Genomic DNA, 24,245 nt, shown 5'->3' with positions numbered 1-24,245 from the left:
AGATCAGAGTCAAGAGTGTGGTGCTGGAAAAGCACAGCAGGTCAGGCTGATGAAGGGCTTAGGCTCGAAACGTCGATTTTCCTTCTCCTCGGATGCTGCCTGACTTGTTGTGCTTTTCCATCATCACACTCTTGATATCTAAGGATGGTTATTGTGGTGTCTGGCCATTATCTGTAAGGGGTTACTCTGTGAGTATGACTATGCCAGGCTGTTCCTTGACTAGTCTGTGAGACAACTTGCCAAGTTTTGGCACAAAAAAAACAGATGTTAGTGAGCAGGATGTTGCAGAGTCGAGAGGGCTGATTCTGTGGTTGTATTTCCTAATGCCTTGTTAAATGCCAAGTGGTCCATCCAGTTTCATTCCTTTGTTGAGACTTTGCAGTGATTAATACAGTGAGTAGCTTGTTGGGCGACTGTCAGGTTGGCAGGAATTTTTTCGCCATTGACAATAGTTCCATGGAGATCAGGAGATTCCTAATTCCAGTTATTTTTTTCTTGAATTCAGATTCCACCATCTGCCGAGCTGGGATTCGAACAAGGACTTCATTTGTACATTTTAATATTCTGGATAAAAGTTAAATACATTAGGTTTGTTCACTCATTTTAAATATCACTAACCCTGGTTTTGTTTCTTTGTAAAACTGTCCATCATCCTGTGTCCATCACCCTGTCTCCTTCATCCTTCCGTCCAACAAGAAGAGCAAGGAGCACATTGAGTTTCTCTGTCACTAAGACTGAGACAATCCGATCAGTTGCTTCTGCTGCTTCCCTCCCTCCCACTAGCCCACCGAGACAAACTGCCTCACGTGGTGTTCCTGATTTTTGTCCCAAACTTACATCTTTCTCCAGTCTCTTCTCAAGCCTTATCAGAGCTCACCTTGATCTTTTACTCGTCTCGCTAAACGACAGACATTCCAACTCTGTTTCCTCCTCATCACTCCCCCTCCCCAATTCACAGGTATTGTTCCTTGTTATGTCTGTCTGTCTTTTCTGGTTATGTCCTTCTCATCCATTCTGCAAAAAAACTAACATTTGATCTCGCCGTCGTTTGTAAATCCTGCTCCATCTCCACTCTCCCTTTCCTTTCTGAATTCCTTGTATTTGGTGTCCCTCTAGGATCTATCCTTGATCCCTCCTGTTTCTCACCTACGCACTACCAGGAGGTGACATCGTCCAAAAGCACAGTGTGAGATTTCACATGTACACTGACGATGTCCTGTTCTCCCTCCCCACCATCCCTCTCCTTTGCTCCACTGTTAATCAGTTACCAAACTGCTTATCACATTCTCACTACTCGATTAGCTGCAATTTCCTCCAATGAAACAATGTTATGTTAAACCCATTATTTTCAGTTGCTATTACAAATTCCTTTCCCTTACTGCTCAGCCCCTCCCTCTCACTGGGTGCAGTCTGAGGCAGAACTGCACTCTTCACAACATTGCTGTCATATCTATCACCCCAAGGTGACCTTCTGATCAGACATCGACGCATTCACAAACACCAAGAATTCCAATCTCGAAAATATTGGTTGTCTCCACCTCACCCCACCTCCATTGCGACTGAAACCCCATACCCGTGTCAGTGTTACCTTAAACTTGATGAATCTGAAATGAACCCTTGATTTCATGACTGACACAGAATCTGCTAGCTTTCAGTGTTTTCTGCACAATTACGCCCCCCCCCGATCCCTTGTGGTGCAGTTTTCTACAGTTTTCACCATGTAAATAGCACTCTGTTCTCCTATTCTCCCCTCCAAAATGACCGACTTCACTTTTTCCCAAATTATACTTTATCTGACAACTTGTTGCCCCCTTCTCCTGTGCATCTCTCCCTCTTCACAATCCTCTTAGAACTTTACAGTTATGCCGTTTCCAGGAGCCGCCGCCCCCCCCCTCCCCCATTCTTCTAAACATTTACTGGGAGCACTGGGCAGTGTGAAGCATGCAGAGTTGCTCTGTTTTTAGAGATACTCTATGGGAGGAGTTTGCTGCCCATTGGTCAGCATGGAGGCAACTTACCCATCGAGCTGCATGAGCCTTTCACCCCCCATGTCTTATTGATGAACCACAGCAGCAACACCGAAGGGTAAAAATGAAGCAACTCCTGCTCTACACATCTCACTGACTCTTGGAATATTCAGTCCCATGTGTCAATGATCTGCCCTGTTCAATCACATGAAATTCCAAGGTGGAAACTCCTAGAAACCCACATAGATTTCCACCTGAACTGACTGCTGACCTCCACAAGGGGTAATGTGTCCAGTCATCCTGGGCCAGGATTAAGGGATGGTGTGAGTTTCTAACCTGAACTGACAGTGATGGATTTCATAAACTTGTATTACAGGATACTACAGGTGGACATTCAGATTGTAATCTCAGTGATTGTAACACCTAACTCTGATTGAATTAGTCAATTCATCAGGACCTGGATATTTACATTGTGTGTGAATATTGTATTCCATCTGAATCCCATTTGATGCATAAAAGTTCTCCTTTGAATCTTCCCAAACCTTTAATGTGTGTCCTGTAATCCTTGTATAATGAGCTGATGGGTATAAGGTTTATTATTCCAACATGTAACTTTTCTAAACCACTCTTTCACAGCTCCTCTTAATTGCCTTTGCTACAAGGAGAACAATCTCAGTTTCCCCAAACCCCTGATTCCCCAATGTCTCTTTGTTGTCGAAAAGGCACACATCAGGATTGTGTTTGAACATTCTCCACTTGCCTGCATCAGTGCAGCACCCAACACTATTAACGAAAGTGAACATCCTCCAGGACAAAGCATTGTGCCTGAGTAGTGTCCCATCCACCACCTTCGGCATTCCCTCTTCCCATCCCAGAGACACAGTGGCATCACTGTGTAAAAGGTAAAGGCAGCATTGTCCTACCAGACCAAAGGGCTGCTCTCTCATTAGGGAGGAAACTGGAGGACCTGGAAGAAACCCATGCAGACACTGGGAGAATGTGCAAGGCCCACAGAGACAGTTGACCAAAGCTGGAATCGAACCTGGGGCCCTGGCAGCAGTGTTAATCACTGAGCCACTGTGTCACCCTAAAATTGTAATTTGATTCACAACTACCACTTCCTCTGATAGTTCATTCCTCACACAAACCATTATGTGAAGAAAAATTTAAAAAAAAATTCCGAACGCCTTTTTAAAGCTGTTCTGCTGTCACCTTAAAATGTATGTACCCAGTCTTGAATCGTGTCCCTTCCTGGTAAGGACGCCTGTTCACATTACTGATACCAACCCTCCACGATTTGAGAAACGTCTAATAAGGTCACTGCTAAGCCTCCTGCGCGCCAGTGAAAGAAGTCGCAGCCACCCCGCCTCTGCTTATCATTCAAACTATCCATTCCCATCAACATCCTGGTAAATCTCTTCTGAATCCGATTCAACTACGTAATGTCCTCCCGATATCAGCACGACCAGAACTGGACACAGAATTCCATAAAAGGCCTACCCAACATCCAAAATAACGTCCCAACTCTTGTACTTAAAGGTCTGAGCAATGAAGGCAAGTGTGCTAAGCACCTTCTTAACCACCCTGTCTGCATGTGACACAGACTTGAAAGACCCGAACCCCTCGGCCTCTTTGTTCCATATCACTACTCGAGGCCCTGTTTTTAATTAGTGTAAGTCTACCCTCGTTTGTTTTATCAATATGTAATATTTTGCATTTATTTCAATCCAAAAATCCCAAAAAAAACCCTGAGCATTAAAGACAGTAGGAGTATACTTCAGAGGGAAATTAGGAGGGCAAAAAGGGGACATGAGATAGCATTGGCAAATAGGGTTATGAATAATCCCAAGGGTGTTTATAAATACATTAAGAACAAAAGGGTAACTGGGGAGAGAATAGGGCACCTCAAAGATCAGTAAGGTAGCCTACGCATGGAGCTGCAGGAAATGGGAGCGATACTAACTGAATGTTTTGCATCAGTGTTTACTGTGGAGTAGGACATGGGCAATATAGAAAGTGGGGAAATAGATGTCGACATCTTACAGAGGAGGACGTGCTGGGTGTCTTGTAACCCATAAACTTGGTTAATCCCCAGCACCTGATCAGGTGATCCTGAGAACTCTGGGAAGCTGGGAATGTGATTGCTGGGCCTCTTGCTGAGATATTTGTATCCCTGATTATCACAGGTGAGATGCTGAAAGACGAGAGGTTGGTTAACGTGGTGCCGCTATTTAAGAAAGGTGGTAAGGACAAGCCAGGGGACGATCGACCGGTGAGCCTGACATTGATGCTGGGCAAGTTGTTGGAGGGAATCCTGAGGAACAAGATGCGCATGTATTCTGAAAAGCAAGGACTGATTAGTGATAGTCAGCATGACTGTGCGTGGGAATCATGTCTCTCAAAATTGATTGAGTTATTTGAAGATGTATCAAAGAGGATTGATGAGGGCAGAGAGGTGGACATGATCAATGCAATTCAGTAAGGCGCTCGACAAGGTTCCCCATGGAAGATTGGTTAGCAAGGTTAGATCTCATGGAATACAGGGAGAACTAGCAGTTTGGATACAGTATTGGCTCAAATGTAGAAGTCAGGGTGGTGGTAGAGGGTTGTTTTTCAGATTGGAGGCATGTGACCAGTAGAGTGCCACAAGGATCGGTGCTGGGTCCACTACTTTTCGTCGTTTATATATATATGATTTCGATATGAGCATAGGAGGTATAGTTAGTAAGTTTGCAGATGATACCAAAATTGGAGGTATAGTTGACGGTGAAGAGGGTTACCTCAGATTACAACAGGATGTTGTTCAGATGGGTGAGAAGTGGCAGATGGAGTTTAATTCAGATAAATGTGACGTGCTGCATTTTGGAAAAACAAACCTTAACAGGACTGATACACTTCGTGGCAAATTCCTAGATAGTGTTGATGAACAAAGATATCTTGCAGTGCAGGTTCATTTTTCATTGAACGTAGAGTTGCAGATCGATCGGATATTGAAGAAAGTGTTTGAAATACATTCCTTTATTGATCAGAGCATTGAGTACAGAAGTTGGAAGGTCATGTATAGGACATTGGTTAGGCCTCTTTTAGAGTATTGTGTGCAATTCTGTTCTCCGCCATTCGGAAGGATGTTGTGAAACTTGAAAGGGTTCAAAAAAGATTTAGAAGGATATTGCCAGGGTTGGAGGGCTTGAGCTGCAGGAAGAGAGCAAAAAGGCTGGGGCTTACTTTCCCTGGAGCATCAGAGACTGAGGGATGACCTCCATAGAGGTTTATAAAATCATTAGTAGCATGGATAGGGTAAACAGACAAGGTCTTTTCCCTGAGTAGGAGAGTCCAGAAATAGAGAGCATAGGTTGAGGGTGAGAGGGGAAAGATATAAAAGGGAACTAAGGAGCAAATTTTTCATGCAGAGAGTGGTGCGTGTATGGAATAAGTTGCCAGAAGAAGTGGTGGAGGCTGACAATTATAACATTTTAAAGGCATTTGGATACTTGACATGAATAGGAAAGATTTAGAGGCATATGGCCCAGGTGCTGGCAAGAGGGATAAGATTAGGTTCAGATATCTGGTCGGCATGGACAAATTTGACCAAAGGTTCTGTTTAGTGCTGTTCATCTGTGACTCACAGCTCGGTAGGTTTCAGTCTCTTCAAAGATAAATCTTCGTCTGTTTTATTTTAGTAGAGCTACAACATTCAGTAGGGCGACGGTTTATTTCTTTAAATACACATCTTATACTTTGATTAAGTTTTTAAATACAAAATATTGGTCCTAATTTATTCTCGAGTCGTGTGTTGTAAAGCTGTAAGACTGTGTGCCTTTTTCTGAGTCTGTGGACTGTTCAGGTGCGGAGATGGCCATTTGTACAGTGATGTGCTCTTCCAGTTGGACATAGGAGATTAAGGAAAGTTTCAATGATCCTGATTGTCTGCAGGAAGTGAGGATGCAAATCCTGTAGGATTTCATGGATCAGATGGAGCGATGGTTAAAGGTAATGAAGAATTTACAGGAGCCGGGGGGTGTGGTAGGTGGCAGTATCAGAAAGGTAGTAAAACTGCCGATCCAGTCAGGTAGATGGGTTTCCTCTCGGTAAGGGAGGAGTGGAGGGCAAGTATTGCAGGAGTCTCCTGTGGTTATTTCCATCTCAAACAAGTGTACTATTTTGGGAAGCGTCAGGGGTCACAGACTCTCAGGGGAATATCGCACTGACAGCCAAGTTACGAGTGTAATGTGAGGTATATCAGGTTCCACGCGATCGATGGTGATAGGGGGCTCTCTAGTCTGCAGCACAGACTGCAGTTTCTGTAGCTAACAGTGAGACATCAGAATGGGGTGGTGCCTCCTTACTATCTGAGTGAAGGATGGCTCCGAGGGTGCAGAATATTCTGAAAGGGGAGAATGATCAGTGGGAGGTCGCTGTACACTGGTACCAATGACATAAGTGGGAATAGCAGGGTAGAGCAGATGAATGCGTGGCCAAGGATCTGATACAGGGGAGAAGGATTCAAGTTTTTGGATCACTGGAATCTCTGCTGGGGTAGAATTGACGTGCATAAGAAAGATGGATTACACCTGAATTGGAAGGTGTCTAATATCCAAGCAGGGAGATTTGCTAGTGCTACTCGGGAGACATTAAACCAGTGAGGGCATGGGGGTAAGCCTAAAGAGATAGTGAGAAAGGAGGTAAGTCTGAGGCGGGTACAGTTGAGAAGTTAGACAGGCAAGGCAGGCAAGGGCAAGGTACAGAATGAGGTAGGACTGACAAGGTACAATAGATAATAGGTGCAGGAATAGGCCATTCTGCCCTTTGAGTCAGCACCACCATTCATTATGATCATGGCTGATTATCCACAATCAGTATCCTGTTCCTGTCTTATCTCCGTAACACTTGATTCCATTATCTTTTAACAGCTCTATCCATCTCTTTCTTGAAGGTATCCAGAGACTTGGCCTCCACTGCCTTCTGGGGCAGAGCATTCCATAAACCCACTACTCTCTGGGTGAAGACATTTCTCCTCAACTCTGTTCTAAATGGCCTCTCCCTTATTGTTAAAGTGTGTCCTCTGGTTCTGGACTCACCCATCTGTTGAAACATGCTTCCTGCCTCCAGAATGTCCAACCCTTTAATAATCTTGGGGGTCTCAATCGGATCCCCTCTCAGCCTTCTAAACTCGAGTGTATACAAGCTCAGTCACTCCAATCTTTCAACGTATGATCATACCGCCATTCCGGGAATTGACCTTGTGACCCTACCAACACTCCCTCAATAGCCACAATGCTCTTCCTCAAATGTGGAGACCAAAACTGCACGCAATACTCCAGGTGCGGTCTTAACAGGGCCCTGTACAGCTGCAGAAGTACCTCTTTGCTCCTGTACTCAATTCCTCTTGATATGAGGGCCAGCATGCAGTGAGCTTTCTTCACTACCTGCTGTACCTACATGCTTGCTTTCATTGACTGATGTACAAGAATACCTATATCTCGGTGTACTTCTTCTTTACCAAACATGACTCCTTTTAGATAGTAATCTGCCTTCCTGTTCTTGCTTCCAAAGTGGATAACCACACATTTATCCACATTAAACTGCATCTGCTATGCATCCGTCCACTCACCTAGCCTGTCCAAGTTAACCTGTATTCTCATAACATCCTCCTCACACTTCACCCTGCCATCCAGCTTTGTGTCATCAGCAAATTTGCTAATATTACTTTTAATATGTTCATCTATATTATTAATGTATATTGTAAACAGCTGCGGTCCCAGCACCGAACCTTGTCATACCCCACTAGTCACTGCCTGCCATTCCGAAAGGAAACGTTTATCACTACTCTTTGCTTCCTGTCAGCCAGCCGATTTTCAATCACAGTCAATATATTCCCCTTTGTAAATCCATGCTGACTCTGACGAATCCTATTACTGCTATCCAAAGGAGCCATACTTTCATATCTTATAATTGACTCCAGCATCTTTCTCACCACTGACATCAAGCTAACCGGTCTATAATTCCTTGTTTTCTCTATCCCACCTTTCTTGAAAAGTGGGACAACATTAGCCACCCTGCAATCTGACTCTACGTCTCCTGATTCTGTGTCTCCCCCTTCGCAACGGACTGAATGTCATCCCTCACCAACAGGGCCATTCCACCCCCTCTGCCCATCAGTCTGTCCTTTTGATAGCACTGCACTGCAGTTATTTCAATGCAAGAGGTTTGACAGGGAAAGCAGATGAGCTTAAGATAAGGTTTTGAACAAGGGACTGGGATATAGTAGGTACTACAGAAACGTGGCTTAGTTTGGACAGGACAGGTAGCTTAATGTTCCAGGGAAGAGATGTAAGAGAGTAGTTGGAATGGTGTTTTTGATTAGGGATAACATTGTTGTGCTTATGGAAGATATTCATGGGAGTTCGCCCGTTGAAATTACTTGGGTGGAACTGGGAAATAAGGACAGGATGATCACCTTATTGAGGTTGTCTGTGTGGGTTTCACCCGGGTGCTCTGGTTTCCTCCCAAGGTTCAACGATGTGCAGATTGGGTGGATAATCCAGGCTGAATTGCCCATATTGTTCAGGTATGTGCAGGTTGGGTGGATTGGCCATGTGAAATTGCCCATAGTTTTCAGGGATGTGCAGGCTAGGTGGATTGGCCATGAGAAATGCAGCGTTACAGGGGTAAGATAAAAGGCTCTGAGGGTCATTGTGGATGTGATGGGCCGAATGGCCTGCTTCCACACTTGGGATTCTCTGACGATAATTCAACTATTTTTAAAATAGTTGCAGAAAATAATAGACCAGATCTAAAAGTTGGTGTTCAAAATTGGACAATGATGAATTACGACGGTACAAGGCGAGAACTTTCAATATTTTTTTGCAACCCCCAGGTGAAGGGACGGCTGGAAAGTGGGAACATAAGAACAGAAGGAATAGGAGCAGGAGTAGGCCATCTGGCCCCTCGAGCCTGCACTGCCATTCAATAAGATCAGGGCTGATCTTTCCATGGCCTCAGCTCCACATTCCTGCTCTCTCACCATAACCCTTAATTCCTTTGCTGTTTGCAAATCTACATTTTGCCTTAAAGACATTCAAGTTGATAATGTCAACTGCTACACTCAACAGGGAATTCCACAGATTAATAACCCTTTCACTGAAGAGGTTCCTCCTCAACTCTGTCCTAAATCAGATAACCTCTTATTTTGACGTCATGCTGTCTAGGTTGACCCGCCCCCTAATGGAAATAACCTCCCTGCTTCTATCTTATCTATTCCCTTCTTAATTTTATTTTTTCCAATACAGCCTCCCATTCTTCTAAATTCCAACAAGTATAGGCCCAGTCTATTCAGTCTCTCCACATAGAACAACCCTCTCAACTCCCGACTCAAACTAGTGACCCTCTTCTGCACCCCTTTCAGTGTCAGTACATCATTGCTGAAGTAAGGAGACCAAACCTGTACACAGTACTCCAGGTGTGGCCTCACCAGCATCCTGTACAGCTGCAGCATAACCATCCCTCTAGCAAGGAAGGACAGTAGACTCTTCACCATCTCTTTTAGTCCCCTGGGATGCATTCCATTACGACCAGGAGACCCATGTACCTTTGGGCTGTTATCTTTCCCAACACTACCTCTTTACTGAGAATGACAGTTTCCATGTCCTCATTTGCCATTGACTCCATAGGCCTGTGAAAATGAGACAACAAGAGTACATAGACAGTCTGTTCCTGTTAACGGCCAAGTCTGGTAGATGTAGAGAATGCTGTGTGTCTAGAGAAATTGACGGTCTGGTCAAAAGGATGATGGAGGGAGATGGCACGGACAGACAGCTGAGTTTGAGTGAATCCCTCGGACTATAGGGGCAGTAGGAGTACACTTGAGGGAAAACGGGAGGGCAAAAAGGATACATGAGATAGCTTTGGGGGGAAAGAGGTTTAAGGACAATCCAAAGAGATTCTACAAAACACTAAGGACAAAAGAGTAACCAGGCAGAGAGTACGGACCCTCAAAGATCAACAAGGCTGTCTCTGGAACCACAGAAGGTGAGAGAGCTACTATCTGAGGATTTCATGTCAGCTTTTACTGAAAGAGGATATGGAAGCTAGAGACTTTGGAGAAATAAAGAGTAATAACTTGACAACTATCCATATTAGAGGAGGTTGTACTGGATGTCTTATACATAAAGCTGAGTAAATCTGTGGGAACTGATCAGGTGTATCCCAAATCTTTGTGGGAAGTTACGGAAGTGATTGCCGTGCCCCTCGCTTAGATATTTCTATCACCGACAGCCACAGGTGAGGTGCTGCAAGACAGGCGCCATTATTTGAGAAAGGTGATGAGGAAAGGCCAGGGAACAATACACTGGTGAGCCTAAAGTTAGTGGCAGACAAGGTGTTGGAAGGAATTCTGAAGGACAGGTTTATATGTAATTGGAAAGGCATGAAGTGATTAGGGATAGTCAGCATGGCTTTGTCCATAAATCACTAACTTGGACTTCAGAAAGACTTTCAAAAAGGTTCCACATAACAGCCTGGTTAGCAAGTTAGACACCATGGGATACAGAGAGAACCAGCTATTTGGATACAAATTGGCTGGAAGGTTGGAGACGGAGGATAGTGCTTTTCGGACTGGAGGCCTGTGATGAGCAATATGGTGTAAGGATCGGTGCTGGGTCCACTACTTTTCATCATTTATATCAATGATTTCTATGTGAATATATGAGGTATAGATCGTCGGTTTACAGTGGACTTCAAAATTGGAGGCGCACTGGACAGCGAAGGAGGTTACCTCAGAGTACAATGGGACTTCAATCAAATGGGCTGAGGTGTGTCAGATCGTTTTTATTTCAGATAAATGTGAGGTGCTCCATTTTGGAAAATCAAATTAGAGCAGGAATTATACACTTAATGGGAAGCTCCTGGGGAGTGATGCTGAACAAAGAGACCTTGGAGTTCAGGTTCATAGTTCCTTGAAAGTGGAATCATAGGCAGGGTAGTGTTGAAGGTGTTTAGTGTACTTGCCTTTACTGGTCAGAGCATTGAGCAGTGGAGTTGGGACATCATTTTGCGGCTGCACAGCACATTGATTCAGCCACTTCTGGAATTCTGCTTTCAGTCCTGGTCTCTCTGCTATCAGAATGATATTGTGAAACTTGAAAGGGTTCGGAAAAGATCCACAAAGATGTTGTCAGGGTTGAGGGTTTGAGCTATATAGGTAGAGGGTGAATAGGCTGGGGCTGTTTTCCCTGGAGCATCAGATACAATTGTGAGGGGCATGGATAGGGTGAAATCCCAGGGTCTTATTCCCAGGATATGTGAGTCCAATGCTTGGGGGCACAAGCTTCAGGTGTGAGGGAAAAGATTTAAAAGGGATCTAAGGGGCAATGTTTTCAGCTGAACATGGTATGTGTATGGAATGAGCTGCCAAAAGAAGTGTGGATGCTGGTACAATTACCAAATTATGCTTTTGAGATGTTGTACGTGATTAGCAAAGGTTTAGATGAATATAGGCCAAGAGCTGGCATAAGGGATGAGATTAATTTAGGATATCTGGTTGGCATGGACAAGTTGGATCGAAGGTTCTGTTTCTCTGCTGTACATCTTTATGGCACTACTAAAATTAGGATGGGTATCTCTTTTATGGAGAGTTAGCAGAAGGTCAGATAATTCTCCTTGGAGTTGAGAAGGCTAGGCAGTGATTTTGACCAGGAGCAGACTTGAATCCAGTATATTTAATTTACAGAGAGACAGAGGGAGAAATTATTAACGTCACAATTTTTAGTAACTACCTTCAGGTAACTGGCAAATAATGCAGGTTAAAAATGTGAAGATTATTTTACTCACTAAGTTCTGAGCATCTGGAACAGTTTGACCGACAGCTGGATGCAGATTCAGTAGTTATTGTCAAAATAAATTTGGGATTTAACTTTTTTAATGAAGGATTTGGAGGGCTACAGGCAAATGGGAGGTGAGATGGGATAGACTGGCACCATCTCCAGAGGGAGAGAGTACAGCCCCAATGGGCTGAATAGCTCCAAACCCCTGTGCTTTGTGTTACTGCACCATTCACTGTGAATGATGAAGCTCATCCCAGGGCAGAGTCATAGATACCTACAGCATGGAATTAGACTCTTTGGTCAAACTGGTCCATACCGACCAGATATCCCAAACTAATCTAGTCCCATTTGCCAACACTTGGCGCATATCCCTCTACACCCTTCCTATTCACATACCCATCCAGATGCCAAGTGGTGTAATTGTACCAGCCTCCACCACTTCCCTGAACAGAAGATTCCATACACGCACCAATCTCAGTGTGAAAAAAGTCGCATCTAGGGTCCCTTTTAAATCTTTCCCCTCTCACCTTAAACCTACACCTTCTCCTTCTAGACTTCCCCACCCCAGGGAAAAGACATTGTCTATTTTTCCCATCTATACTCCTCATGATTTTATAAAGCTCTATCCCCTCAGCATCCGATGCTCTTGAGAGGAGCCTGTCACAATGGGTTTCGGGTGATTGACAGCAGCTTCAGACGAATAGGAGAATTGGCGTGATCCTCCAGCCAATGGGAGTGAATTGGGATGGGTCCAGCAGGCCAACACGTGGCCATGATCTGTGCAGGCGCAGTGTCACGGTGAGGGGGGACCTAGTGAATGTGAAGGGAGTGGGAGAGTCTGCAAAGTCTGGGGAAGAAAAGGAGCGATTGTGGACTGGGAGGGTTTATAAATGCACGGTTTTAGGCTGCTAGACCTGAATTAGAAATTCCTGGTAAATTAGAACCAAAAGAACTGCGGATGCTGTCAATCTCACACAACAACCAAAAGGGACTGGTAAAGCTCAGCAGGTCTGGCAGCATCTGTGAAGAGAAATCAGAGTTAAAACTTTGGTCAGCTGACCCTTCCTCAGAACAGATGTTACTGAAAAGAAATGTCGGTTTATATGCAGAAGGTAGGGGTTAAGGAGTAAATGATAGGTGGTGATAGAGTTCAAAGAGATGGGAGCAATTGGACAAAGGAGTGGATAATGATCTGGCTGGGGGAGGGTGAATACCTGTTTATGGGGACTGTTAGTGACTAACCATAGTTAATGTGTAATGGTTGGCTGTAATAACAAGGCCTGGCATGTGGGTTAAGAGGCTAGGGCACTAGGACATTGGAGAGTTCAGGACCTAAAATTATTGAATTTGATACTGGGGCTCGAGCGGTGCAGTGTCCCCAAGTAGAAGATGAGGTGTTGTCTTCCAGCTTGCGTTAACGTGTGGCGCTGGAAAAGCACAGCAGATCAGGCAGCATCTCAGGAGCAAGAGAATCAACGTTTTGGGCATATTCCTTTCATCAGGAATGCCGGGATTAGAGGGGGAGGGGGAGTAGTAAGAGGGCTGAGAGATAAATAAGAGAGATGTGTGGGGTTGGTGAGAAGGGAGCTAGGAGGGCAATAGGTAGATGTAGGTGGATGGTAATGGAGAGAGGGTGGAGTGGATAATTGGAAAGGAAGATATGGGACAGCTCAAGAGGGTGGTGTCGAGTTGGAGGGTTGGACCTGCGATAAGGCAGGGGAAGGGAGATGAGGAAACCTTGATTCTGTGGTGAAAGGGTCCCAATGTGGAAGATGAGGTTTTCTTCCTGCAGACGTCGGGTGGCTGGGATTTGGTGGTGGATGTGGCCCAGGACTTGCATGTCCTTGGCGGAGTGGGTGGGGAAGTTGAAGTGGTCGGCCACAGGATGGTGGGGTTGGATGGTGCATGTGTCCCAGAAATGTTCCCTGAAACATTCCGCAAGTTGGTGTCCTGACTCCCCAGTGGACAAGAGGCCACATCGAAAGCAAAGGCCATAATATGTGGGGTGTTTGGATGTGCAGGACAATCTCTGCTGGATGTGGAAGGGTCCTTTGGAGGTGAGGGGGGAGGTGTGGGCACAGGTTTTACACTTCTTACATTGACAAATGAAGGTGCTGGGAGTGGAGGGTGGGTTAGTGGGGAGCATGGATCTGACTAGGAATTCACAGGGAATGGTCTCTGTGGAATGCTGAAACGAATGGAGAGGGAAATATATTTGGTGGGATCTGATTTTAGGTGGTGGAAATGGTGGAGGATGATGTGTTGTATCTGGGTGGAAGGTGAGGACTGGGAGGTCTATCCTTGTTGCAGTTGGAGAGGTGTGGTTCAATGGCAGAGGTGTGGGAAGTTGTGGAGATACACTGGAGAGTATTGTTGACCACATGGAAGGGGAAATTGCAGTCCTTGAAATATGGGGTGTTCTAGAGTGTTCTGCCAGCTTGCATCAAGCTTCACTGGAACACTGCAGTAAGTATGAAACAGAGATGTTGGACAGGGAACAGACTCGTGTGTTAAAGTGATAGGCAACTGGAAGTTCAGGGTCTGTTTTGCAGCAGAATGTAGATCATCAGCTGCCATTTCCAGCACCTCCACTGAGATGCCGCCAGACACAGGTTCCTGTCCCCTCCATTAACAGCTATGCACCCTCCCAGCCAGATTGTTGTCCACTCCTTTGTCTTTCCAAATGTTCCTGTCTCTCTTTGGGCTCTGTCCCCACCTATTATTTACTCTTTAATCCCTATCTCCTGCAGTCCAAAGATATGCAGGTTAGGTGAATTGGCCCAGCTAAATTTCTCGTAGTGTTCAGGGATGTATAGGTTAGGTGCATTAGTCAGGGGAAATGTAGAAGAATAGGGTCATGGAATGGGTTTGGTTGAGAAACTCTTCAGAGAGTGGGTGTGGACTTGTTGGGCCAAATGGTCTGTTACCACACGTAGGGATTCTAATTTTCCCAACTGCCGTCGGTTCTGAGGGAGGGTCACTACACCTAGAATGACCCTTGGTGTGTGCAGGAGGAGGAAACGGGAAAGGGGAGTTGGATCCAGTTTAGACTGGGAGGGTTTAATTACACTCTGTACAGGTAGTTAGGCCTGAATTAGAAACTCTTGGTCCCATGTTTACAGCAAATGGGAAAACGGCTGTGGGCCTCAGTCAGTGATAGGTCCTGGGTTATGGTCGCCAGCTTTACTTAGGGCAAGGTACAGCGAGGCACATGGACATGTCCTCTTCCTGGGTGGGGAAGGGGTGATTTGAAGAGGAACATTTACACATCAAACACATACCAAGAGAAGTGTTTGCTTTCACTATTCATCTTGCATTGACTGTGAGCTTTGTTTTCTGAATTCATTTTACAGGATATTAATTGAGAATAATTGAGACAGGGATCTCAAAAGCAATTTTCTATAATCAGCAGGGTCATCAGAATCTGAATACCATTGATATTTAACTGTGGAAAGGAGAAAGGTTTGTCTGTTCTGTCTGTGGGAAAGTATCTTTTATTTTCGAGCAAAAATCAGAAAGATTTGTGGTTGGATCACCCTTTGGGTTTGTGCTCTCTTCTGGGCCCTGCAGCTGTGGAAGGTGATATTGCCCTGAGAGGGAGCACAGATTTATCCAAATTACACTTCGTCTCTTTTTCAGAGATGTCAGATTTTGTCCCAGTCACCCACTTCATGATGTTAGCCTGTAAACTCCTTATTTTCAATTCCCTGCAAACTTCTCATTAAAATTCCTTGTGGACTCAAATTCCAGCACCATTTCAGGTGAAATGTCCCAGGTTCTGACAACTGTCTGTTCATTCAGAAACTGCTGAAGTCCATGTTGACTCTGGGGTTACAAAGGGCTGAATTGAAAGATGAGGTGCTGTCCCTGAGCTCCCATTGAGGTGCATTGGAACAGTACAGGAGGCTGAGGGCAGTGTAGGTGTGAGAAGACCATGAAAATGACAGGGCTGCACTGTGAGGGTTGCTTGGCTCAATGAGTGCGTTTTGGAGTTGGGTGTAAACAGAGGGAGGGGAGACAGGGAGAAGGTGAAGCTCAGCTTCAGTTTTAGTTCAGGCTGTTCAGAAATTCACATGTTCCCAATGGGAACTGCCAAGTTGTAAGTGATACCTGCTAAGTTTACTTTAAAACAGATTCTAAAAGTGTAAAATGTCAGCTTAAGTAAAGATCGGGGCTTTTGATTATAAAGGACATGTTTGAAGTGAAGGAAGGTTGCTAGATCATTTATATTCTCTTAATGGGAGTAACAAGCTGAAACTAGAGAGACGTTGTGACAGGATACCTCAGACCCGTGGTGTGCTCCTCTTGCACAATATGGGAAATAAGGGACGCTTCCAGTGTCTGTGACGGCTATATGTGCAGGAAGAGTGCCCATCTGCAACTACTGGGAAACTGTTTTTCAGACCTGGAGCTGTGAGTGGACTCACTGTTGAGAATCTGCGATACTGAGAATGTTATGGACAGCACGTTTAGTGAGTTAGTCACACTGCAGGTGAGGGTTACACAGGCAGAAAGGGAATGGGTGACCATCAGATCAAGTAAAAGGCTCAGGAAGGAAGTGCAGGACAACCCAGTGATCATTCCCCTTCTCAAACAGATATTGTGCAGCGGTTGGGATTCCTCAGGGTGGGGTGGACTCTCTGGGGAAATCAGCAACAGCCAGGTTCATGACACCACAGATAGCTCCGCTGCACAGAACTGGAGGAAGGAGAATGGCAGACCCATAGTGACAGGCGATTCAGTAGTCAGGGCCAGAGACAGGCGCATCTGTGGCCACAGACATAAATCCACGACAGTGGAATTGAACCCAGGTCCATTTATTGATAAGTGCACAGACCAATAAAGGTCAGCGTCCCAAATGCAGCCTTCAGCACTTGGTCACCCTGAAGCTCTACTTTCCAGGGACTGTGCACTTGTTCTGAGCCCTTCAGAGGGATTGAAGGGGATAGGGAGAAAACAGGAACAGGGTTGTGTTGTGGACCTACAAAATAACGGTCACCCTCCGCTCTCGGTCTTCCCCCTCTATCTCCCACCTCCCATTGTGTCTCCTCCCAACCGCAGGGAAAAGACCTATCCATGCCCCTACTGATTTTATAAACCTCTTTTCGGTCACCCATCAGCCTCTGACGCTCCAGGGAAAACAGTGTATTCAGTGTCTACCTGTAGCTCAAATTCTCCAACCCTGGCAACATGCATTAATACTATTCTGGCCACTTTCAACTTTCACAATATTGTTTTGATAGGAAGAAGACCAGAATTGCACGCAATATTCCAAGAGTGGCCTAACAAATGTCCTGTACAGCTGCAATATGTCCTCCCAACTCCTATACTCAGTACTCTGACCAATAAGTGAAAGCATACTAAACACCTTCTTCACTATCCTATCTACCTGCGATTCTGCTTTCAAGGAGCTATGAACCTGCACTCTGAGGTCTCTTTGTTCAGCAGCACTCCCGAGGACCTTACCATTAAGTGTATACATCCTGCTAATATTTGCTTTTCCAAAATGCAGCACCTCACATTTATCTAAATTAAACTCCATCTGCCAGTCCTCAGCACATTCAACCATCTGATCAAGATCCCGTTATACGCTGAGGTAATCCTCTTCACTGTCCACTACTCCTCCAATTTTGGTGTCACCTTACTAACATTACTTCCTATATTCACATCCAAATCATTGATATAAATTATGAAAATTAGTGGATCCAGCGCCGATCCTTTGTGACACCCCACTGGTCTCCAATCTGAAAAGCAACCTTCCACCACCACCCTCTATCTTCTACCTTTGAACAAGTTTTGTATCCAAATGGCTAGTTCTCCCTGTATTCCATGAGATCAACCTTGCTAACCAGTCTCCCATGGAGAACCTTATTGAACCCCTTATTGAAGTCCATGTAGATCATTTCCACTGCTTTGCCCTCATGAATCCTCTTTGTTACTTCAAAAAAAATGACTCAAGGTCATGAGGCGTGATTTCTCATACACAAAGCCATTATTAATATCCAGGACTTAACTTTGTACATTGGGATCTGTGTCGTTATGCGTGTTAATATTCTGGATAAAGTTCAAGTACATCAGATTTGTGTTAGTGACTGTGTGTTGAGTCTTGTTAATACCACCCACACAGGTAAGTTCCATTTGAAAGGCAGTCCCTATATCCCTAACCCCGCTCCCATCTGCTCTGTCTCCATCCCCACCATAGACAGTAAGTGGGAGGAGCTCATGGAGTTTCCATGTGAGAGAGATTGAGAAAATCTTCCCTTCTATCCACTAGCCCACCACGAAATTGTGCCCTGACCTCTGAACCAGGACAATCGACCTCAGAGTTGAGTAACAGCATCTTTGAAAAGGCTGATTGGAAAACGTGCCCAAGCCACCAGGCCATAATGTCTCCCAGCTGTCCCTGCCTGAGCCTCAACAGAACCTTCCTGTAGTTTCTCCCATTGCTTTCCTGTCAGACTCTCCCATTGCTCACTTTGTCCAGGGTCCCCTCCTACTGCTGCACTGATCCTGTCCCTCACTCACCTGTCCATCCCCCAGTGTTCTCCACATTCATTCATTGTTTACAATATCCAGCCCTGCCCCCTCCACACTATTGGACAGCTGCTGCTGTCAATCACCCAGCTTCGTGTGTGATCTGGAGCATGTGCGGCAGGAGGGGAGAACAGTGCACTGGCGCAGTGCTGGCCAATTGTTGGTGTATGTGCAGGGCGGGCCAGTGCCAGGAGGGAGGCTGTGCGTGTGTGGGATTAATCTGTCATTGGCAGTTTCCTCCCTCTGGGAACAGGACCCAGGGAAATGGCCCCTGCCCTGATATCGTGACAAGTGGTCGGCTATCAGTGGGGGGAGCATTTTGCAGAAAGTTATCAGAACTCGGGTGAAGATTCAGGAATATTATGGAAAGGAACACAGAAGGGCCTGTAATTAAAGTTCTAATTTAGTTCATCTTAGTTCAATCAGATATGATTTGGCCAGTATGTACAGGATGGCTTTCATCAGAGGGTCTGTGTGGGGGAAATAAATAAAATGTTCCAGATTGGGGGAAAAAAATCAGTTTGGTTCTGACCAGGAAGGAAACCTGGGAGGTGGGGGGAGGGTTCACCAACATCCAGGAGGCTCCGAGTCAGATTCATTGATTTGATTAGATTAGATTTCCTACAGTGTGGAAACAGGCCCTTCGGCCCAACCAATCCACACCAACCCTCGGAAGAGTAACCCACCCAGACCCATTTCCCTCTGACTAATGCACGAAACACGATGGGCAATTTAGCATGGCTAATTCACCTGACCTACGCATCTTTGGATTTTGGGAGGAAACCTTTTTTTTGGTTCTGAGTCTGCAGGCAGGAGCTAGGTAGCTGATTTCAAAGAGAAGAGAGAGTGTGTGAGAACTGGTTGTGGAGGAAAAAGGGTGAGGAGATTGGTTTGGATTTCAGTTCACAGAAGAGAGCAATTGTGAGACTGAGATTTAAAGCTTTGGGGGAACAAAGAAACTAATATTTAATACTATATAATTGTCTTATGAATTTCCATCCTGTGTTAACGGTGGCGACTTGTTTTCTCTGTTGTGTGTACTGAAAGGGCGGATTTGTGGATGAGAAATTCAAATTGAACTCCATGTTCAGTTTTGATAGTTACTTGATCCGTGCCGATCTGAATATCATTGGCCTTTTCATATGGAAGGAAAGGTGTGTATTCTGTCCGTGGGCGAATATTTCAAATGTCAGTGTGACTGGAAAAGTACTGAGACACAGCCAAGTCCATGTTAGAGTGGTGACTGTGGAGAGAGAGTTCATTTGTTGTTAAAAGTCTGAAAAAAAAAATCATGGCATATTTCCCAGGAACAATTAAGCTGCAGATTTGTTTTGTATGAGGACAATTTTTTAATTAACCATACAACCAGACAGACACAAGGATGCCTGCACCATGGAAAAAATTATGAAAACGGGATTGTAGTAAAGGAATTAATTCTCGATCATGGTCTGTAATCCATTGACATTGTCACGTCGGTTCCAGTGCCATGGGGAAACACTGGAAACGTGATGAGTGCAGTGTAGGTTTCAGTTATTAAACTGGAAAAAGTGCAGAAGAAATTTACAAGAATTTTTGCCAGGGCTCGGGTCTGAGTTATAGGGAGAAGTTGGACACGCGAGGAATTTTTTTTTGTTTAGAGCAGAGGAAACCGAGAGGGGAATCTTTTCTGGATGTGTATAAGAACATGAGATGCTGAGGTAAGGTGAATGCACTCAGTCTCTTTCCCAGGGAATCAAGGAGTGGAGGGCATCAGTTTAAGGTCAGAGGAGAAATTATGAAAGGGTACCTGAGGGACAACAGTTCTACACAGAGGGTGGTATGTATATTTGGAATGAGGTGCCAGTGGAAGTGGCTGAGGTGGGTACATTAACAACATGTAAAAGACATTTGGACAAATACATGGATAGGAAAGGGTCAGAAGCAGATGGGCCAAGTGCAGGGAAATGGGGTTAGCATGGATGGACATTCTGGTTAGCATATGGGCCAGTTTGGGCCAAAGGGCCTGTCTCTGCTGTAGGATTCTGACTCTAAGTATATTTACTATTTCTCCCACTATCTCTGGTAGCACCCTGGGATGTATTCCATCAGGGCAAAGAGACTTGTCCACCTTTAGCTCATTAGATTGCCCAGCTTTAACACTTTCGTGATAATTATTGTTCCTTGCTCCTCACCTTCCTCAGTTTCCTTATCAATTACTGGCATGTTCTTCGTATCCTCCACTGTGAAGACTGACTGCTGTGTACTCATATTCCTGAACCCTGCAGGATAGGAATACCTGGGCACAGAACTCTGAAAGGACTTCTTTGAGTCTTTATTGATGAGACATGGCAGTTACCTGGATAGTGTACATGCAAAACACCTCCAGGCAGCATCAGGTAACTCCCTGCCTTTCCGATGTATGGCTCCCATTCTTATACCTTTGTGGTTTGTGGTTTTCAATGGACACTGTCTCTCAGTATTATTTCCATGGCAACGGTAGTTTAAAAAGTCGAGTTCAGCTCAACACTTTGTGGTTAAACCACATACCCCTCCCTCACGCCCCTGTGGCTCAGTCAGATATCTGACAGGCACTTCAGTTTCAGTGGGGCTGTCTATCAGGATTCTGATGTGGAAGATCAGGTATTGGAGTGGGGTGGGCAAAGTTAAAAACCACACATCACCAGGTTATAGTCCAATAGGTTTATTTGGAAGTACAAGCTTTTGGGGTGTGCTATGATTTTGAACTTGATCAGGATTATCTCTATGGTAACAGTTAAGTGCTTCAACAATTACAGAGGCCATATGTTCCCTACACAATAGGTTCCCCTCTAGCAGTATAAACAGCTATTCTGGCCCTGGGGATAGCTACTCATCACTTTTCTCCCCCAATCCCATCTAGCTTTCTGTTGATCTTTAAAGTTTTTCTCATCTCCTCGATTCTCCTTGGTCTTTGCCAATTTGAATGCTTTCTATTTCAGTTTGATAAACTCCCTTATTTCTTTAGCCACCCGTGTCAGATTACTCCTTTTCCTACAGTCCTTCCTTTTCACTGATATATACTTTTGCTGAGCAGTTTGAAAAATTCTTTGATATTCCTCCACTGTCTGTCAACTGTCCCACCCTAAAGTCTTTACTTTCAGTCTACATTAGCCAACTCCTGCCTCATCCTATTGTTTTAGCACAGGAGCGTGGGATTGGATTTAATCTTCCCGCTTTCCAACTGTATTCGAAATTCAACCATACTTATCACAAGTCTTTTATCAGATTACGAGGTGAGATGATGTTTCCTGGGTGTTTTGGTTTTCATTGTCAGAGACCTTGGCTTTGTAATAAAGTACAGGATAGATATTCACAACAGAGTATTCTGGACGGTGTGAATGTACTACACAGTTTAAAACCATAAATTACCGTCTCCCCTCAGTTTACATGATTTGGAGATGCCGGTGTTGGACTGGGGTGTACAAAGTTAAAAATCACACAACACCAGGTTATAGTCCTTCAGGTTTAATTGGAAGCACACTAGATTTCGGAGCGTTGCTCCTTCATCATGATCAAATTAAACCTGTCGGACGATAACTTGTGTTATTTTGTAACTCACCTTAGCTTAAAATTGCATAATCATTATCTCCTACACGCTTCCTCACTATCTCAGTTTGGAACGCTAATCCACCTGACTATCCTGCTTTTTCCGAAAATCTCCTTTGGTGAAGGTGGTGAGTTTTGGATTCACCTTACCAGTTATTACTGTAAGAAGATAAGCCCTGGGCACAGGGGAGGCAATGCAGCCCTTCGAACCAGCTCCACCATTTAATACGGTGATGATTGAGCTCACCTCGGTCTCAGCTGGATTTTCCCACCTGCTCTCTCTCTCTCACCCTTCAACTCATTGCAAATTCAACATCTGTATCTCTTCAGTAAATTTGCTCATTGTCCTGGCATCCACTGCATTTTGAATAGGAAATTTCACAGATTCACAGCACATTGATATAGGTACATTCTTCTTCATGAGAATAGAATAGAAACAGGGTAATCGTCCATAGAGTCCACACCAACCCTATAATCCATCCCATTCAGACTCACCCATTCCCTGTATTTCCCATGGTTAATGGCTTAATCTGCACAGGCATGGACACTGTGGGAATTTAGCATCGCCAATCTACTTAACCTGCACAACTTTGGACTGTGGGATGAAACTGCAGCACCCAGAGGAAACTCGTACAGACACGGGGAGAACGTGTAAACTTCACACAGTCACCTAAGGCAGGGATCAAATCCAGGTCCCTGACGATGTGAGTCAGCAATGCTAACCATTGAGCCACCTCTGCTTAAAATCTGCTCCTCCTATTAACCACCCCACTCCACAGTTGGCTGAATCTATACTCCTTACATCAGAAATCAGGTTGTGGAAGCAGATGTCTCAGTAAAACCCAGTGGCGGTCAATATGTTCTGTGTGTCTGAATGGGGATCCGATACACAACACCCTCCAGTCCACACTTTTCATTCACTTTCCAGAGACGGGGCTCCAGTGGCTTCATGGGGACTACAACTCCCACAATCCCTGAAGCAGGGCCCACACGTGTGTGTGGAAACCTGGCACTGTACATGTACAGAAAGTGGGCAGGTTTTGCAACATGTGCTTTGGGTAAGTATACTTTGCAGAAAGTATTTCACACTGTGATTGGCTGGAGGAGGAATGCATCTGCTCATAGTATTGATCTGTTGGGGGTCAGTGTCACCACATCCATATAGGACCATCCTCCATCTCCAACTCATTGCAATGATGGGAATCAACTAATGAGGAACGAAGAAGGATCTGACCCATTCTCCCAGCCTGAAGGTGCCTCTTCTGTCCAGGATCTGCCACCTCCCTTCCTGTTTCCGTCTGTTTCATTCTGCTCTTACATTATTGACTTGCAGCAACTGAAGGGAAAGGAAGTGAACCCAGAAAGGGTGCAGACTGTAACCAGGGATGGGAAATGGTGGCATGGATCTGTTTACCAGTAACACCATGAGAATGGGGAGGGTGTACATTAGGGGATAGCAGAGTCAGAATGGTAGGAGAGAGTAAGTGGGCTGGAGGGTTACAGCTTCGGGGGAAGAAAGGGGAATAAGATATTCCAGAGAAATTAGAATTGTCTGCTCTGAATTTCTAATCTGTACATATTCCTTTATTCAGGGTGCTAGATGGTGAAGATTTGCTGACTGAAATCTCAAAATCATGTGCAGATTGTGATTAGATTAAACAACATTTGAAGAACCAAAGATGGAGAATCACTCGGCCAAAATCCTGCAACACTCTCCCTCCCAGCGTTGTCGGTCTCTCTGCGCCAAACGGACTGTGAATGGTTCAAGACAGCAGCTCACTACCATCTTCTCAAGGGTAACTAGAGATGGGGAATAAATGCTGGCTGAGCCAGTGATGCCCATATCCTGGAAACGGTTTCTATCTCTAGTTGCTGAAACCCAGTTGATGTTACTGCAGGATGATGAGGGATGCTGAGTGCATCCTCCAGGAAGCAGCACCATCACATTACCCCTGCCTACATCCACACAGTAACACCGCAACATCACTGGAACAAAAGACAGTGAAACCAAAGGAGGACTTGGATATAGTCTTTGACATAACGTCATGAAAGGGGATTGGAACACAGTAGGAACAGGAGACTGAGCTGGATGGTCAGCTGTTTCCCATTGAATGGTGGAGCAGGATTGAAATGCTGAATGGTCTCCTCCTGCTGCTATCTCCCAGGTATGTAAATAGCCATGGAGCCCGGGTAGGAAGAAGTGGGCAGGGAATCTCCAGAAGATTGCACTTCCACAACAGTTTTCAGTGATGGATGGTTTGATGGATTTTATTTAACATTTATCTTTAAAACAAGGTTTGTAAATTTTGGTTTTAAAATGTCGTAAAAGCTTTTTGCACAGCAAATAAAATTAAAGAAA

At 44.9% G+C, this 24,245-nt stretch overlaps 1 long non-coding RNA gene across 2 annotated transcripts; it reads left to right on the top strand.

Annotated features, from left to right (window-relative positions):
• Window positions 1–345: 345 nt before the first annotated feature.
• LOC140484486 (uncharacterized) lies at window positions 346–24,245 on the top strand. 2 transcript variants are annotated; one of them, XR_011962184.1, is made up of 4 exons: window positions 346–588; window positions 2,344–2,443; window positions 22,815–22,944; window positions 23,479–24,245. It is a non-coding gene; the product is annotated as an uncharacterized lncRNA (long non-coding RNA). The 2 variants fall into 2 exon arrangements; XR_011962183.1 differs by lacking the exon at window positions 23,479–24,245 and having other exon boundaries at window positions 22,815–23,048.

The sequence above is a fragment of the Chiloscyllium punctatum genome, chromosome 13 (genome assembly GCF_047496795.1).
Source record: "Chiloscyllium punctatum isolate Juve2018m chromosome 13, sChiPun1.3, whole genome shotgun sequence".
In the NCBI taxonomy this organism is placed as follows: Eukaryota; Metazoa; Chordata; class Chondrichthyes; order Orectolobiformes; family Hemiscylliidae; genus Chiloscyllium; species Chiloscyllium punctatum.
This window is presented reverse-complemented; position numbering and strand designations above follow the sequence as displayed.